The sequence below is a fragment of the Panthera tigris genome, chromosome D3, assembly GCF_018350195.1.
Source record: "Panthera tigris isolate Pti1 chromosome D3, P.tigris_Pti1_mat1.1, whole genome shotgun sequence".
Taxonomy (NCBI): domain Eukaryota; kingdom Metazoa; phylum Chordata; class Mammalia; order Carnivora; family Felidae; genus Panthera; species Panthera tigris.
Window position 1 is genome coordinate 62,979,731 of NC_056671.1, and position 2,098 is coordinate 62,981,828.

Consider the following 2,098-nt stretch of genomic DNA (forward strand, 5'->3'; position numbering starts at 1 on the left):
ATGAAGTTAGGATAAAATTGTTAACTATAAAATGTGAAAAAATAAGACAACAAATGTAAATGTATTTTAAAAGCACATAACACCTATGGGGCTGAAGCAATGGAGTTCTCATGAATCAGAAACCATTGTGTCTACCAGCAGTGTGAATTTTTGAGAACATCAGGAGCAGTTCTTCTTAGTTACCATTTGAAAGTAAGTGAAAAGACAGTAAGCTTGCATTTTGTTGCAGTAAATACTATTTATTTAGGTAATTTGGGCAGTAAAATTACACAGTCACAATAATTGCTTTAATGACTCACTTGGGGTTTTTTGGCACAAAGAAATTGATTCCAATAAAAGGGAATTTATTAAACAGAACTCAGCATTTTGAGATGAGCCCATTTAGATGAGTTTGTTTACATTTTTTTGGATAAATCACAAAAAGAAAATCATAAGAAATGGTGTTGATGATTGTCAAGGGTAAAATTGGGACTACTGAAAGGATGAACACTGCAGTATGATTAAATTAGATTTTCTTGTTTATTTTGATTCTAAGAGCCTTTTGTTAATTTAAGTTCAATCTTTTGCCTTGATTGGAATTGTGTTTATGTGGATATATCTGGTGAATGTGCTTCTAGATAGGCATGCAGATCTTTCGAATTTCACCTATATTTGAAAAGTGCAGTACTTTCATTTATGCGTTATTTGCGAGTGTCTGTAGCCATAGGCAAACTTTTTAAAATAATTATCTTATGGAATAGAAATGTAAGAATATAGTTCTTGCTTCAGCAGCACATACACTAAAATTGAAACGATATAGAGATTAACACGGCCCCCACACAAGGATGACATACAAATTCATGAAGCATTCCATATTTAAAATAAAGAAATGTCAGAATATAAATAGTAATATCAAACTTCTAGCTTTTTTTTTCTAGATATTTGGCCATTAGCCCTATATATATTCCATATACCAAAGAGGTGCAAAATTGTGAAAATGTTTTGCATTTAAAACAGCAGGTAAGACTTCTTATAAACTTTGGAGTTTTTAAAGACTCTAGTCTTAAAATACTGATATCTCTGCAAGTAACTGTTTATACAAAGAGAGGGTTAATTTTTCACTTATTCAATATGTATTGAGCAACTCTGAGCCCCAGTCCCTGACCATAAGGAATGTAGGGTTTAAGGAAAATGACAAAAAGACAGTGGTTACAGATGAGATCAGTGTTCTGTGACATTGTGACATGAGTCACATAATCCAGTTATTTTAGGGAGTCAAGAAGGACTTTCAAGAAGCAAAGTTTAAAATGGAAAACAAAGAGGAAGAGGACATGAAGTCATGGTAAGAGCTTTAGGTAAAAGTTAAAGATTGCAAAGGCTCAGAGGCATGACAGAGAATGGTGCCTTCAAGAAAGTGTGTAAAGTTGAAGGGGAAGTGGAAAATTGAGGCTGATGAGGAAAAGGGGTAGGTCATGAGAGGTCTTAATAACTGATCTAATTAGAACTGTATCCTGTGGCAATAGCAATTGCTTGGAAGATAATAAGCAGGGAAATGATATGACCAGGCTGGACCCTTAAAAGATCACTCAAGATGCCATGTGGAGAATGAATTATTGGGTCTAGAAGTTGAAATGAAGGATAAAGTGCTTTTTGCGGCTGTGAAATTTGGGAAAGAATATTGGTAACCAGAAATGAGATTGTGTACTGGTGGTACAAAGAAATACACACATATCAAAGATGCTACATATGGAGGTAGAATCAAAAAGTCTTTGTGAGACATTAGAAGAAGGGAATAAAAAATAAGTAAAAACCAAACTCATGCCCAGGTTTCCTGTTTAAGCAACTGGGTTTATAATGGTAGTGTTCAATGAAATGGGTAGGATTTTAAGAGGAATAGTTTATTAGTCAGGTTAATTCTATTTGTTATAACAATCCGAAAAGTTCAGTGACTAAACACTGAGAGTATTTTGTGTTGCTCATCACACAGCTTAATAATAATAATAATAATAATAATAATAATAAAAAGACAGTTTCCCTAGTTGCAACTTAAGGATCTGGGTTCCTTCTATCATGTGGTTCTACTGTTTCAGAGTCCTTTGGTTCCATTTGTCCTGGCGGA

The 2,098-nt window shown here is 33.8% G+C and overlaps 1 pseudogene; it reads left to right on the forward strand.

Moving 5' to 3' along the window:
- Positions 1-759: 759 nt before the first annotated feature.
- Positions 760-859, forward strand: LOC122232897 (annotated as a pseudogene).
- Positions 860-2,098: the final 1,239 nt, after the last annotated feature.